Below are 16,395 nucleotides of genomic sequence, written 5' to 3' on the forward strand. Positions count from 1 at the left end.
CGTCTGCTAAAAGTGAACGGAGAGCGAGCCCGTTCGCTCGCGTTCTCTCGCGCGAACAATGGCGTCGCACGGCATGTATTTGGAGTGATGCGGCGGTTGCGGCTGCCGCAACAGCTGATTTTGAGAAAATGGCGCTTGCAACGGTGCTTCCCTGCTACGCTGGCGTTTCTCGAAGCAGATGCAGAATGGTAGGAGGTGCGAAATGCGTTTGAAGAGATGAGCGAGTGTGAATTCCAGCGTCGCTTTCGTTTCTCGAAACGTGCTGTACGTTGGTTGTGCGACGAACTCGACCCCGTCATCGGGTGCCAACGAACCAGTGGGATTTAAACAGAGCGGAAGGTGTTGTGCGCGCTGAGATTTTTTTGCGATCGGATGCTTCCAGCGAGCTGTCGGCAGCGAGGAATTCGGCCTGTCGCAGTCGTCCGTCAGGAACACGCCATTACTGTCGTTCGCGGGCAAAAACGGTGGGTGGCCTTTCCGGAGACCACAGAATCGAAGAGCAAACAAAGGCGGCGTTCGCGCGGCTCGGGCGGATTCCCGTTGTGGTCGGGTGCGTGGATGGTACGCTCATCGCCATCCAGAAGTCCCATGGTCTGAGCTCCGCGGACACGACGCATTACATGTCGCGGAAGGGAGTCTACGCATTGAACACCATGATCGTGAGTATTATTCATGCATTGTATGCGTAGCGAGTTGTTTCATTTATATCGCTTAAACTTTCCGCTTTACTGAGGCTGTTGCAACTGAGTATAGTGGGAGCGGTATTTTCGATCTATCCAGAACGGGAATTGGTTCGTTTCAGGGCACTTCGCTTAGGATAAGCGATGAAATCATGTGACGCGGAGTACACTTTGGTTCAGCGGCCTGCACAGTGCATAATATTACCGTTGCTCGTTCGCCATGTGTACCCGAAGCTTGATTCTCGATTTGTATTTGTTGAGATTAGCGCTCCCAGAATGTGCCGTAGTATGTCCTTATTGTTCAATGTCGTGATGGACGTTACATGGATCAATACATGGATGGATGAATAAACTTTATTTCGGTCCCTCGGAACGCGCCCTAGCATGTACATACATTAAATACGCATTGTTTCATAACCCTTTTTCCAGTCGCAAGTTTTTCGTGTTGTAGATATTTTGTGATACATTACCTTAAACATACAGCAGTAATTTGGTTAAAAGGCTTTGGTGGCTGGAAGATGGGTTGTTCCAAGCAGTAAACATGCAGACTACCCTTTGACACTGCATTGTCCGCGTGTTAGAACTTATGGTACAAGTCCTACCTTGTCGATGATTTGTTCATAGCTATGGTTCAACAGTCAGTAACAGTGCAGACAGATGTAGTTACATTAACATAATACCCAACATTGTACACAAGGTCTTTTATGGGTACAATTTTGACTGAATTGAATTCTGCAGACATGTGATGCCAACCTCTGGATGTCAGTCCATGTTTCCTGGGGTCATGTCATTACTCGTGGGTATGGCGGGGGAGCCCTCTCCGTCAGCACCTGAAAGCAAAACTTCGGCTTGCTTGGTAAGTGCTGTCAATGCTTGCCACATTCAAGACGTTATCACTACAGCTGTCATGCCGCCGTCGTGCAGGAGACTCCAGCTATACATTAGAACCGTGGCTCCTGACACCAGTGCCCGGACGACCAGCTCGTGACACCCCTGATAACCACTACAACAAGGCCCACACCGCCTTGCGCAATGTTGTGGAGTGGTGCATCGCTGTAAGCTTGTGCAGAGCTGCACAAGCATCATCGCTGCTTGTGCAGCTCTGCACGACATTGCGTTGGCGGCACATGAGCCTGTTCTCGAAGGGGACGATGACGACACCGACGATGCTGAGCTGCTGCCAGCAGCAGCTGAGCTACCACCACCACCACCACCACAACGGGAGCCAGCAGCAGCGCAACCGTGTAGTGAACCTGTTTCGAGAACCACAGGGCCTGCATGCTTGAGCACCTGCGCAGAGTACGCCGCCGCCTGCAACGACCTCAGCAGCATTGTGTGGTGCGCGTTTGTTTTTGTTCATTGTGTTTGTCACTGGCATGAACAAAAGGCAGTTTTTTTTTACTACACTTCAAATGTTTGCTACACATATCAACGAAACAGCGTTCTCCTATCAATGAATAACCCCCTTGAATAGGTTGGCAAAAAAATGTGAAGTTCACCCTGACTCACTCGTGAAATATATTTTGCTCTTGGGGCTCACTCGAACTCAGACTCACCAAAATTTTCCTCAGGCGGATTCACTCGGACTCAGGCTCACTAAAATGTTTTCACCCGGACTCAAACTCACCAAAGTATTACTCACCTGGACTCACAGCTCGATCTGAACTGAGTGAATCGACTCATGAGTGAGTTTGCCGACCTATGCCCCTTGTCACACAATGCCATGCTGATGAAATACTTCGACCAGGTTGTAAAATATGGTGCTTCACACTAAGCACAAGTGAGAGCTCACCTGTGAATGGCACATGGTGCCATTCGGAGCCAAAGTGGTAACCTGAAAAGGCTGTTGAATCAGCACAGCAACATGCGCTAGCTTTAGTGCAACAAGGATCGTGCTTTTAAATGAGGTGAACAACAAGGGTGGTGTAAGAAGTGAAATTTTATTACAAGTATCGCGAGCAATGCACATAAAAAGCAGAGTAAATAAATATCCCTTAAATTTAATGCCAAGGAAAAGAACATAAAAGTAGCGTCCTTTTATAATATACAAATGGAATTGTTACAAAGTGCCTGCTGCTCCTCTGCATCATCATACGCGTCTCGCAGCACAAAAGTCATTGTAGTACATGAAAACAAGGCACAGTCGAACCGGTACTAATCGAACTCGCTAAGAAAATGCAAGTTGTTGGTTGCTGATATTTCTTCCTCTATTATTAATTTCTGTTTGTACCCAATCATGTTGTCTAAACACTTCTAAGCAATAGAACACGTGTTCGTCAACTATATTTTGGTCTTGCAATATTTCCAAATTATTGTGCAACCTAGACCATGCACAAACGCTCTTCTTTTTTTCTAGGATATGTAAAAATCGAGTATTCTACACGTATACACTATAGACATAAAGATACACTACAGTGCACTATGTGCATATACTACAAACTTGCTGAATGCATTAATTCATATGAGATTTTAAAAAATGACATTGCAGGACACGATTTACCACTGAGCTACACTGTGTTATGTACAATGAAACAGCACATCAGTGCTTCTGATATGCAGAAAAAGAAAATTAACTGAAAAAAATTGCAGGGCACCATTGAAGCAAACCAGCGTATCACAACTCGTGGTGTGAACAAAAATAAATCTACATATATGTACGACTAGTCTAAAAATCACTGTGCAGGTGGCTTCTGCTGCAATGAGAGCCCGGGTGAGGGTACCAACGCCTTGCAGCTCGTGGACCACGTCACCGAGAAGTTGAACCTGGCAGTCGGCAGCTTTCCAATGATATCTGGCCCTGCCACCTGGTGTTCGCGGCTAGTAACTCCAGCGCTTCGGCCTGCCGGTTGCCCACATCTCGCAGCTGCGGCATGAGCTGGAAACCAAGAAATGTGTTGCCATTATCACCTATGAATTTCCTGCTACCGACTCTTCGCTGGAAGCTTCTGTTCGTGAAGACTTTCAGTGTGTGCAACAATTTCGTCTGTGGAAAATCCACTGACCTAAAGGCATTCATGAATGGTGCTTAGTTCACCGCACAACCAATGCACTTCGTTTGGACAGACCAAAGCGGTGCCGGAATTCATTTTCACTCATCTCATCAAACACATCTCACACCTCTAACCACCTCTGCACGAGAAGCAACCAAGCAGCCCTTTTCAGGGCTACACAATCGTTTGTCTGGCTTTACACGATGACTGACACAATCTCCTTCTGAAACCCTAGCTGCTGCAGTATGCATAACATACAGCAAGCAGGTGTAACACAGGTGCAAACATGTGCATTTGTGTATGATGGCTATGTTAAGTTATATAACGAGCTTGCTTTTTGAACAGTATATTTAGCAATAGCACATTTTCAGTTTCACTTTTGAAGCAAGTGACAAAATAGGGAAACATTTCAAGATGTTGAACATTCTTCTACTGCAACTTTTTCGCTACATTTCACCATAACTGCAAGGCAGGACACCTGTTTATTCCATTTGACAGTTATGCAAACAACTAGCTCCTGCAACCGTTTGCCAAATTTTTTTTGTGCAACTTTTTGTCTTTATGCCCACAGATGTCATCTCTTGACAAACACATAGCCGCACGCATGAGCATCACCTGTGAGCATGTCATACCATCTACAGCTAATCAAAAACATCAGCGAAACTTACGAGTTGTGACACGGGGAAGGTCCTGGGCCACATCCTCTTCAGCCACACCAGCAGCAGCTGGAGCAGGGCTCACCTGTTAGTAGTAAGAAGTTTCTTGATTGACACTTGAGTGCAAGATGTGAAAGTTCACCTGCAAGCCGCGGAAGTTGTTCCCGACCAAGAACCTTGGCGGTGCAGGCGACGGAAGTCCCCAGATAGTGCACATGCTTGCAGGCTCTGATCTGGGGGAACCATCTGTAAGCATACGTTAAAAAAAGACTATATCCCAGTCTGGTCCCTACTAATGATAACAGTGCAGCTACACAGATCTAAAAACAATAATTCGTAGGGATTATTGTGGCGAATGTGCACTAATGCTGGAAGTGGAATAGCAATGTTTTTTTTTAGAGATGTTTACACAGCGGCATGCTATGACACAGACTTCGGAGAGAGGGTGGAGGGAAGCAAATCTACTGGCTACGCACCTCACTCGACTCGAGGGTCTGAGAAATGGGTTGGAACACGTAGGGTGCTTTAATGAGCTTCGAAATATAGTTCGCGGCTGTTCTTTCGTCATCACCGCAAATGTGGCTGTTTTGCTTTCTGTTCTGAGCGGCGCAACGTGTTAGCACCTCAGCCAACGCGGCGGCCGGGTGATTCACTCGATATTGTTTGAAAAAGTAAAACTGACAGCGCGTAATGGCTCGAAGCAAATGAGCACACTAATTCGCAGCATACAAGTAACAATGATATTCTAAGCCAGTGCTTACCGATTCAGATCACCCCAACTCTGGGCCTCGCTTACTGTCGACCCGCGCGGTCCCTGTCAAGCACGACGCGGCCGCGGTAACCCGTAATCTGGCCGCCTCCGGTGCCGCTGGAAAGCACAAGCAGGACGTGTAAGATGACCGACCACAATACAATTGTGCTCGCACTCACGTCTGCTGCTCTCGGAGTTTGGCAAGGCTGTGGTGTTACGCGCAGGGACTTCGTTCAAAAGCGCTACCAGCTCCTGCCACATGTCGTCCCGGTCCTCCCTCGTGAACGACGGCTCCAGCGGGCACGACAGCGTCGCGATCTGTGGATGCTCTCTCACAAAAGCCAGCAGAAGCTCCTTTTGACGATCAGACACCCGAGAACCAACAAAGACGTCGCGATGGGGCGACATTTTGAAACTGCGTCAGCCGCTACTTTTCTTTTTTTTTTTCGCGTTCGCGACACCATCTAGCGACGACGTCAAAAAAAACTAACATTATTAAATATTATCACTCAAAGCTGTTGCTGTTTGAAAGAGTGTTTGAGCTTGAGAAGCAAAAACAATAATTTTCTGTAAAGTAATTATATTTAATAAAAGGCGAGAAACGCTTCACGGTCCCCGTGCCGACGTCACAGGATGCGCGTCTACTTCCGGAAAGCTCTCCGCTTCACGATTGGCTGTTCTCTTCCTCTCGGCGGTTCTAGGCGGGAGAGCTGCGCCTCCTCTCACTTTTGTGACGTAGGCACCGCAGAACGAACGCGAACGAACAAAGATCTCCGATCGCCCCCTTGAGCTTGGGTTCCCTGTGGGCTTTTTGTGTCTGGCGTTCTTCGTTTTTTGATGCCATCGACTTGTAGCGATAACCCTGAGCTAGTTACGACACGGCGAAGCGCTCGCCGTATCAAATCAAGATACTCTGGGTGAGCTACAAAAGAGAGCGCGAAACACGGGCTTCGCTTCGAACACAGATAAGCACTCCGACTGCCAGACGCGGACAACTTAATACGCAAACGAACAAACCAAAAGGCACTGCTCGCGCCAATATTATTGAAACGTATGTTATGACTCCTTGCTGTGATTGCTATGATATTGTATCAGTGTTTATTGAATTTATTGATTATCTTGTAAACATTTAAGACTTATAATCCACCCACATAGAATAAACTGTGTGAGACTGCAGCAACAACAACTAAAAAGGTAAATGAAATAAAAAAAATGAACGCCTTTGAACTGAAAGAAGTGAAAAAGTCATACTCACTGATTGAGAGTGAGAGTCATCCTGGTTGTCCTAACGGAGGCCGACATGTACGCAACCAGATGATTAAATTTTGCTGCAGTTATCAGGGCAGTGTAGTTTACGTGAAGTTGCTCGGTGCCGACGTCTACGCTTGCGCTAAAGGTGCCATTTTCTGCCCTTATAATGTTCGCGCCTGTCCTCGTAATTGATCCAAGGCCTGACACTGATCCTTCCAGCAGTAAAATTTGGCCGAAAAACAAGAAGTCAAAGACTTGGTTGGGTAGCGCCATGGGATCCAGTTTTAAGATCTTCGTTCCTAGTCGAAGAATCCTTGTGAACGTATCCGCTTTCGGTTCTGGTGTGGTCACTGCAAATCAAAAGGATTACGAAAGACTAATGTGAAGGCCGCAGTATAATTGCTTTAGTATAATTACTTTAGTAATTACCCATGTATTTCTTGAGACAACGACTTAACTCATACAGAGCAGACGCGTTCATATACCGCATGTACAGCTAATATATTTTGCGTTTTGCTCATTACAACTACGAAAAGCACTGCACGATTCATTTACGAATCGCAGGAAGAGTTCATGAGCCAACCCCCCAGGAAGCACCCACACACGTTTCTCGCTGCATAGAAAAATAAGCGGCGGGCTCTCCCGTAATCTGGAACAGGTGTATGAATGAAATGACTACCAGTAAAGTAGTTTGGTTGAAGATGATACTGTCATATAGTTCTCACGGTACAGAAAGCAAACGTAGCCGGTAAAGCGTAAACTTGTTTTTTTAGGGGGGGGGGGGGCCAACTTGTTCCCCGTAGAAGAAAGACTGAAAAGTACAAGCAATGCTATGGCCATAATGTCAAAGCAGGTATAGCGCATGTTCGCAAGGGGACACCCCACACCATCAAGTGCGCTGGTCCGTATGGACGCCATTGTTCCCTGTCACTGTATGGTCTGAACTTTTCGCTGCGCTTAGCGTAAGCGGCCACAACGCGGCGCAGGCCTGAGCGTCAGCAGGCCGGACGGGAGCCATATGTGTTGAAGATTGGGCGAGTTGGTTCGTCGTACTTGAAATGGTATAGCGCATTACGGGGAAGAAGAAACGGCCTAGCAGACCGACACAAGAGGACAGAGCGCTAACTTCCAACTGAGCTTTATTGTCAAAATGCATCAAATATGTAGACTTGCGCAAGCATACAAAAACACCCTAACGCAACGCCAAGATTAGACACCATCGCACCGTCACACACCACAAATTCACAGACGGTTTCCCTGATTAAGAAAGGCCACTTCATGTTCAGATAAAGCCAAGGAAGGAGCGCTGATACACGCGATGCCAGCTCTGGCTATACAATGTGCTTCTATTATTTCTCGAGTGATTTGTGACGGGTGCTTTTTTAACACTTCACATTGATCAAACATGGGGGAACATCCACAATCGCGGCAGTGAATTCCAATATGGCCCTGGATTGCTTTGTGAACATTGTAATGGTGCTCTTTTAGCCTTTCATTAAGGCAGCGTCCCGTTTGGCCGATATACCTCTTACCACATGAAAGTGGTATCGAGTAAACAACCCCCACTTCACATGGCACAAACCGAGTTTTGTGCTTGGTTGAGCAAACAGTGGCACGTGATTTGAGGGGATTGACTGCTTTGCAAAGCCGCTGTAACTTATCCGGCGCCGAAAACACCACCTTCACGCTGACTTTCTCCCCTATCTTTTTTAGTCGGTGGGAAATGTCATGCACGTAGGGTAAAACTACGGGACTTTTTCTGTCGTTAGATTGCGGCTGAGCCTCGGAGTTGCAGTCTCTCTTTATCTGTTTTAATAGCTTTTCAGCTATAGATACCAGTAGGATAGCTGGGTACCCAGCACTCAAAAGCCTTTCAGCCTGAGCTGCAAAGCTGCGCTGCATGACATGATGACATGATTTCCTGAGGGGATTGATGAGACAAAGATTTGTGATGCTTCGCTTAACTAACTTGGAATGGGAAGAGTCATAGGGTAAAAGAGGTTTTCCAGTTCTAGGTTCATATAGCCAGCACACATGGTCAGGTGAAAGAATCAAAGTCAAATCTAAAAAGCGTAAGCTGTTGTCAATAGGCATTCCATGTGTCAATAAAAGCTGTTTGAAACATTCTTTAAAAGTAATTACAATACCGTCGGTTAGGTGCTGGCAGGCAGCGTCGCTGCAGTCAATGAAAATCAAAAAGTCGTCCACGTACCGACATACTTTGGCGACAATATTTTGGTCAGGCATGCTCATCAGCAATCGGTCATGATATGCAAGGTATATGTCGCTAAGGATCGGGGCGAGACATGACCCAATGCAGACACCACTATTCTGTATGTATGTCCGATCATTAAAAGATGCAAAAGTCGACCTGATATAAAAAGACAGAAGCTCTAAGAGGTTACTGTTATGGACACCCGTGAGATTCTGGAAGGCTATAGCACCAAATGAGTCAATGGCATCGTCAACACACTCTAACAACTTCCCATGCGGCAAAGAGTAATATAAATCTTTTATATCGACAGAAAATGCTTTTAAGCCCCTGTCGTTCTGTTCCAGAAAGTTGACCAAAATGTCCGAATTCCTTATTAAAAAGGGGTCATCAACGGCGAGCAAATTGAGCTTTTCTTGCAGAAATAATGCCACAGTTTTTTGCCATGTTCCTCTCTGTCACAATTACCCGCAGGGGGCAATCGACCTTGTGTGTTTTGGCCGTGAAGAAGATATCTAGGCTAAGCTTCTTGCACTTGTCTACTGCTTTGGCAAGTTTTTCAAAACCCAAGGTGGCGCACAGCTTTTTTGCTTGGGATTTAACCTTACAGAGGGAAGTGTCGTCCTCAGCTCTAAAGACGGACTGAACGGCTGCGGTCGCTTTCTCAATAAATAAAGAGTTAGGTAAAGCGACAAAACCTCCCTCTTTGTCAGAAGGTAACAGGGTTAGTGAATTGTCTTTGAAGTAACCCACGACTTTCCTAACTGGCACTTTTTTGGTAGAAGGCATAAAACGCGAAATCACATCGACGCCATCGGCAACACACCTGTCCCTTTCACCTTCAGGTATCTGTCGAGCCACTTGCCTGACGTAGGTGAGCAGATCGTACGGCGAATTGGCCGGTTCCGTGGCGAATTTGGGTCCGCGGCACAACACGCGTCTAACCGGTTCAGGGAGCACAACACCGCCCAGAGTGTGTACAGGGTTGCTCGTCGGAGTCACCTTCTTGGGGGTCATTGCACGAAGGTGGAAGAGCATATGCTGCCACAGGTACTCCGCTTTTCGGTCAATTGAAGCAGACAGTTCTCGCCACTTCATCTTCGCCTTGATAATGCCTTCGGCAGTCTGGAGTTTGAGGCGCAAGGCATCCCTGTAGAAGCGAGCCTGGCGTAGCCACTCGGCGCGAAGAATCTTACAGATTCGCGTTCCGTGACCAGCAGATGGTGTGAAACCTGCTAGGAGCGCTTGTCATGCAGCGCAGCTTTGCAGCTCAGGCTGAAAGGCTTTTGAGTGCTGGGTACCCAGCTATCCTACTGGTATCTATAGCTGAAAAGCTATTAAAACAGATAAAGAGAGACTGCAACTCCGAGGCTCAGCCGCAATCTAACGACAGAAAAAGTCCCGTAGTTTTACCCTACGTGCATGACATTTCCCACCGACTAAAAAAGATAGGGGAGAAAGTCAGCGTGAAGGTGGTGTTTTCGGCGCCGGATAAGTTACAGCGGCTTTGCAAAGCAGTCAATCCCCTCAAATCACGTGCCACTGTTTGCTCAACCAAGCACAAAACTCGGTTTGTGCCATGTGAAGTGGGGGTTGTTTACTCGATACCACTTTCATGTGGTAAGAGGTATATCGGCCAAACGGGACGCTGCCTTAATGAAAGGCTAAAAGAGCACCATTACAATGTTCACAAAGCAATCCAGGGCCATATTGGAATTCACTGCCGCGATTGTGGATGTTCCCCCATGTTTGATCAATGTGAAGTGTTAAAAAAGCACCCGTCACAAATCACTCGAGAAATAATAGAAGCACATTGTATAGCCAGAGCTGGCATCGCGTGTATCAGCGCTCCTTCCTTGGCTTTATCTGAACATGAAGTGGCCTTTCTTAATCAGGGAAACCGTCTGTGAATTTGTGGTGTGTGACGGTGCGATGGTGTCTAATCTTGGCGTTGCGTTAGGGTGTTTTTGTATGCTTGCGCAAGTCTACATATTTGATGCATTTTGACAATAAAGCTCAGTTGGAAGTTAGCGCTCTGTCCTCTTGTGTCGGTCTGCTAGGCCGTTTCTTCTTCCCCGTAATGCGCTATACCATTTCAAGGGAGCCATATGCTCTAGCGCTGCATAAAACCCATTGATATTGTGGCGCTCTTTTATCCAGGCCACCACACTCTCGCAGCGCCGTCAACCTCCTCTTTTTCCACCATCCCTTTGGCGGAGCCAGCGCATCCGCGACGCTGAATGGCTGCGACGCGCGAAACCTTCCAGTCAGGTGACTCTGACGTCACGAAAAGCGCGCGCAGGCAATCTTCGCGCGCTTTTAGGTTCTTACGCACGCCATGAACCCTCCAGGCGTGAAACCTCCTGGCGTGTGTGTATGGGTGTGTGCGGGTGTATGCGTGTTCTTATGTGGGCATGTGTACGCCTGCGTGTGCGCACAAGTTTGCGTGTTTGTGTGAGTGCATGTGTGCGCCTGCGTGCGTTTGTGCATGTCTGTATTGACGCGTGTGTATACGTGTGTGCGCACGTATGTGTGTGCATATGCGTTCGTGCGTTTGTGTGTCTTCGCGCGTGTGTATGTATGTGCGTGCGCATTATCGCGTGTGTATCCGCGTGTGTATGTATGTGCTTGCGTGCGTGTCTGTACGCGTGTGTATCCGTGTGTGTATGTGTGTGCCTTCGTGCGTATCTGTCCCCGTATGTGTATGCGCGCGTGTGCGTGTCTGTACGCATGTGTATGCGCGGGTGTATATATGTGCCTGCGTGCGTGCCTGCACGCGTGTGTATGCGCGTGCGTATTTACGTGTGTGCGTGCGCCTCTGTATCGTTTGTGTATGCGCGTGTCCATTTATGTGCGTGTGTGCGTGTTTTTACGCGTGCGTGTCTGTATCGCGGGTGTATGTAAGTGCGTGCATGTCTGTATCGCTTGTGTATGCGCGTGTGAAGGTATGTGCGTGCGTGTCTGTATCACGTGTGTACGCGCGTGTGAAGGTATGTGCGTGCGTGGGTGTCTGTATCGCGTGTGTATGTATGTGCGGGGGTGTCTCTATCGCTCATGTATGTGCGCGTGTATATATGTGCGTGCGTACGTGTTCGACAGCGGCGTTGGTGCAAAAAGGCTTTGGGCCCACTCATTTTGGCCAAATGAAGTAAATCAACACATTCCTTCTTGGCTACCTTCTTTGAGCTCATCAAGACCACAGTTACGAAAGAAATTCTCGTCTACACTTCATGCTCCTTACATTATATGCGCTTAATACACCTCCGCCTTACGGTAAGCCGAAGCGGCGACGGACAGGTAAATTGCTCAGCCCCCATTTGGTACACTCATTTTTTTGAAGCGCTTCCGCCTGTATTTATCGAAGCGTCATAAATAAATATATCTGTTACTAAGTTCTATCGGAAGTCCAATGTCGTCAAGACTGTTTCTTAAGGGATAAATTCTCACTTAATGCTTTAAGGGGCCTATTAAACAAGCGCGCGCCGTGATTATATGCGGCGCAAGCGAGCCAGTGGAGGGGGGGCGGGGTGATTCTTAAAAGGAAGAAGGAAATGAAAATGAAAATTGGGTGTGGTGTGTACGTAACTGTCTCTCAAGTGAGCGTGCCGGGCGCACCGCGCCGAGCAGGCGAGGGGAGAAATCCGAGGAGAATAGGTGGATAGCAAAACGGCGCGTCGTCTGCTACGGTACTTCTGGTTCGAGGCCTAGCTCTTCGCTGCTTCTACGTGCCTGTTGTTCAGTGTAATTGGGGAGGAAACGCGTGCTCTTCTGCGGCGCGCTTGTTACCGGTTGCGCGGTGATCGTGTTCTTGCGTTCCTTTGTGAATCAATAAGAAATATTTCGTATTTTACAGAACGAAGCGGGAAGTAGAAATAGACGGTCGTCGCGAACGAAACACGGGGAACAGTGACAGGGGGGTCTCGAGCGCAGCAGCCAGCATTCGCATACGGTTATGCTTTAAAACACGCAGCAATATTTTACCGAATAAGCTCGATTATGTATTTTCGAGCACAAACGACGGCTGCCTCAGAATCACACACATATGAGCACATATGGGGCCAAATCAAATCGTTTATGAGGTTCTGATTAGAGTACAGGTGCTATGCCATCAACTGCGCTGATTTAGTGTGCTTGCATTGCATGTACTGCCTTGTCATTGCCTACGTTATGTCATTTTTTTAAATACCCAGCGTGGAAAAGGCCGGCCAATGAAACAAAACGGCCCCTCAGGTATACTGGCATCGACGTAAAACGACCGACGTCGCTTTTCAAACGACGAGTGACGTACAGATATGGCGTCTGTAGTATTTCAGAGACTTACAAACGTGAAGTGCCGAAACCTTAGAGTTGAACTTGAAAGAAAAATGTATGCGCGCAGAATTTCATATGCCTTCAAACACGAAGTTCGAGGGCACAACAGAACGAACTCTCAGGCAAAGAAAGAGTCAGAGTAATAAAATGATTATGCGCGTGCTGTCCTGACGATGCCTAGCGATGCCTTTAGCGATGGCTGCAGCTTCAATGATTATGCGCGTGCTGTCTTGACGATGCCTAGCTAAAATCTGTGTGTTATCAAATGCTGGAGGATCTCTCTGGAGGATTATCAAATGCTGGATCGTCAGGACAGCACGCGCATAATCATTGAAGCTGCAGCCATCGCTAAAGGCAATTGTATCAGCAAAACTTCAATCGCCCTCACTGAAAAAGAAATAGATTACCTAAGTTCATCCGACCAGATAACCTAGACATACTCCGTTTGCTTCTCCTGACGTCTGTTTGCGGTTTTGTGGTTTTTGCTTATTAATTCTTTTTGTTTCTTGGTTCCCTCTCCATGCCTGCCGTCATGCGCAATTCAAATAAGCGGTGATCACGTGTGCCTACTTGTTCTCGTTTTTCTATGTTTGTGTTAATAAATTTCAGTAGGAAGTCAGCGCTAGTCCTCGTCGTTTCTTCGTCCTTGTGTATCCCACGCGCTGTTCACGTCAATATGGAATACCAACTAGCCCGGTCATACACCTTGTTTCCCTTTACGGCCTGCAAGCCCGTGACTGTCGTACTGTGCTGCATCTTGGCTTAATAAACCCGTGTTGTTTGTTGACATCCTGCTTCGAGTGCCTTTTCTGCGCCGTGCCGGAGTCGACGAACCCCGCCGTAGCGTCTTTGTTCGTTGCGGCAGTGGAGAACGTCGCGTCCCTTCACGGTCGCCTCGTAGGGTAAGCTTTGTGCTAAACCTATCTCCACAATACCATCAGGCAAAATAACAAAACAACCTTCTTTATCAGCCTTCTTTATCCTTTAAGCCACAGCTACATTCGTTTCCCCCCACTTTGAACTTTTTTGCAACGGCCTCGCACAAATTTTGCGCCTTAATGGGGCCGCTGAAAACAACTTCAATGCCATACCTTCCGCCTACTTTTTTTAACCCGTGAGAAAATATGAACATATGGCAAAACCGCACGGTGCCTTTTATCTTCACTGTAGCGTTTCCTTGAAGGTGATGCCTGCACGCCCTTCACTATCCTTACAACTTTATCAACAGCTCTGGTGATAGCTTGCTCCGGGAAGCCTCCTGAGGATAGCCGTGCAACTTGCTTTGAAAAGCTCTCTTTCATTGCATGATAGCAAGCCTTCACCATGGCCCCTCGAAGGCAAGACACTGCTATTCCATTTTTTACAATAGCAGTGGAATAGCAGTGTCTTGCCTTCGAGGGGCCATGGTGAAGTCTTGCTATCACGCAATGAAAGAGCTTTTCAAAACAAGTTACACGGCTATGCTCAGTAGGCTTCTCGGAGCAGGCTATCACCAGAGCTGTTGATAAAGTTGTAAGGATAGTGAAGTGCGTGCAGGCATCACCTTCAATGAAACGCTTCAGTGAAGATGAAAGGCACTGTGCGGTTTTGCCATATGTTCATAAATTTTCTCACGGGTTAAAAAAAAGTAGGCGGAAGGTATGGCATTGAAGTTGTTATCAGCGCCCCCATTAAGGCGCAACATTTGTGCCAGGCCGTTGCAAAAAAGTTCAGAGTGGGGGGAAATAAATGTAGCTGTGGCTTAAAGGAGGAATCGAAGTTAACAAATGCCGAAAAGGGGTGGTATATCGGATACCCTTAATATGTGGAAGTATGTACATAGGACAGACTGGCCGCTGTATCAACACACGGCTTAAAGAGCATGCTAACTCACTGGGGAAAGAAACATTTTCACACTTGTCTGATCATTTTAAATCATGCCATTGTGAACCCGTTTTTCATAATACAGATATCTTGTTTGCAGATAAAGACAAACTAACACGGGAAGTTACGGAAGCATTTTATATCAATAGGTCTGCAGAGAAATGCATCAGTCATCCTTCGGTGGCTCTAACATATAAGGAGTTTGTTTTTTTTAAATTCTGTTTAGCCCTTCTGACAGTGTGTCACATGACTTGCGCCGCACATGCTCTATGCTGGTTTTTGTGTATTTATATGTATCGTTCCTTTGACAAATAAACAGTTGAGAGTTAGCGCTCGTGTGTCTCTTTCTTGTCCTTGTCTTTTGTGCGTGCTAAAAAGTTTAAATATGGATACATACCAATCTGCCCAGTTATCTGTCTTAGTGTAACTTATTTCTTTGTGAGCAGCGCGCTCCTTTCGCAAAAGTGGCCGCTGCAGTGAGCGAAGTGACCTACATGCTCTCCGTAGCTTCCAACGCGAACTTGGGGTGAGAGCGCAAGACGTACAAGATAAGCGTGCGCGCAGGAGCGACCACGCCCTGTAGAGGCACACGCTCATTTCAAGCGCGTGGGGCGACGACCTTTAAAGCGCGATCTTCGAGCCCTTCGCGCCATCTCGCTAGTGATAAGTGTCGAGAGTAACGATATGATGATGCGACGTTCGGCTGGGAAGGCGACTAACTGCCCGGCCATGTCTATTGATACTATATATATATATATATATATATATATATATATATATATATATATATATATATATATATATATATATATATTGTAGTGAGGAAGAGAAAGAAGAGCTTCCGCGTCTGTTGTTGCTGTGCACGCGATCTACCTTCGGCTTCTGCCGGTGCTATTCCTCGACTGTTTAAGACGTCGCCGTCGCACAATAAATCGTCGTACGACATCTGGTGGAGGTTGCTGGAATCCCTGGCCTCAACCTGGAACTTCGCAACCGAACGTTGCCAGCTGTTTCAAGCACTATGACCGACGCTGTTGATAATCAGCCTGAAGCCGCCGCCCCTCCCACCAGCTGCGGCGCCGTCCAGCGGCAACGCGACCCTCCAGTCTTTAGCGCAGCAGGTGAGACTGACGCAGAAGACTGGCTTTCCATCTATGAGCGCGTCAGCAAGCACAACAAATGGGATGACCCGGCCAAACTACGTGCGGTCATCTTCTATCTCGCTGACGTTGCGAACCTCTGGTTCCACAATCATGAGCGTCAATTACAGACCTGGTCCGCTTTCAAGACAGCATTCACGGAAGTCTTCGGCCGCCCCACCTTGAGAAAGCTCCGCGCTGAGCAACGTCTACGCCAACGCGCTCAACTGCCTGGTGAGACGTACACCAGCTACATAGAGGATGTCGTGGACCTTTGTGCCCGCGTCGATTCCTCGATGAGCGAAGAGGACCAAGTGAAGCATGTCCTCAAAGGCATCGAAGACGACGCATTCCAGATGCTTCTTGCGCGAAACCCTACTTCTGTCGCGGCCATCGTCACCCTTTGCCAGAGCTTCGATGAGTTGCGTCGACAAAGGGTCCTTGCGCGCAGCGCTGTTGCACCTGCCAACTCGCTCTCGGGTCTCACGCTTGCCGCCAACCCGGCGTCCGATATATCCCTCTCCGACAAGATTAAGGACTTC

The 16,395-nt window shown here is 47.6% G+C and overlaps 1 long non-coding RNA gene across 1 annotated transcript; it reads right to left on the reverse strand.

The window, feature by feature from the left end:
- Positions 1-4,347: 4,347 nt before the first annotated feature.
- LOC119389281 (uncharacterized) lies at positions 4,348-5,161 on the reverse strand. Its single transcript, XR_005183058.2, has 3 exons — positions 5,088-5,161; positions 4,469-4,572; positions 4,348-4,411 (listed from the first exon to the last, which is right to left on the reverse strand). It is a non-coding gene; the product is annotated as an uncharacterized LOC119389281 (long non-coding RNA).
- Positions 5,162-16,395: the final 11,234 nt, after the last annotated feature.

The sequence above is a fragment of the Rhipicephalus sanguineus genome, chromosome 1 (assembly GCF_013339695.2).
Source record: "Rhipicephalus sanguineus isolate Rsan-2018 chromosome 1, BIME_Rsan_1.4, whole genome shotgun sequence".
NCBI classification, from domain to species: Eukaryota; Metazoa; Arthropoda; class Arachnida; order Ixodida; family Ixodidae; genus Rhipicephalus; species Rhipicephalus sanguineus.